Genomic DNA, 249 nt, shown 5'->3' with positions numbered 1-249 from the left:
GCGGGCACGCCATCTCTTTTGTGAGACCAGCTCAAACTTCCGGGCGCCGCCGCTGTCCGTATCACCGCTGTTTCTAACGGGGGGAGGGGACTGCAAAGTTTGTCAGCGGTTTTTAAAAGGCAGCTTTTCTCGCAGGGGAAGGCCTCATAAGTAATTGTAAAGGGGGCAGGAGGGTTTGCGAAGAGCCGCGGCCGAGGGGAGGGGAGGGGAGGGGCTGGGTTGCCCGGCCCGGCCCAAACCCCCGCCCCC

The 249-nt window shown here is 63.1% G+C and overlaps 1 protein-coding gene across 1 annotated transcript in view; it reads right to left on the bottom strand.

Moving 5' to 3' along the window:
* EEF2KMT (eukaryotic elongation factor 2 lysine methyltransferase) overlaps window positions 1-249 on the bottom strand; it is a 14455-nt gene that overhangs the window by 11285 nt on the left and 2921 nt on the right. The gene's annotated exons all lie outside the window — the stretch shown is intronic.

The sequence above is a fragment of the Alligator sinensis genome, unplaced genomic scaffold, assembly GCF_000455745.1.
Source record: "Alligator sinensis unplaced genomic scaffold, ASM45574v1 scaffold404_1, whole genome shotgun sequence".
NCBI lineage: Eukaryota > Metazoa > Chordata > Crocodylia > Alligatoridae > Alligator > Alligator sinensis.
Note: the sequence above shows the minus strand (reverse complement) of the source record. Positions and strands in the feature narration are given on the sequence as shown.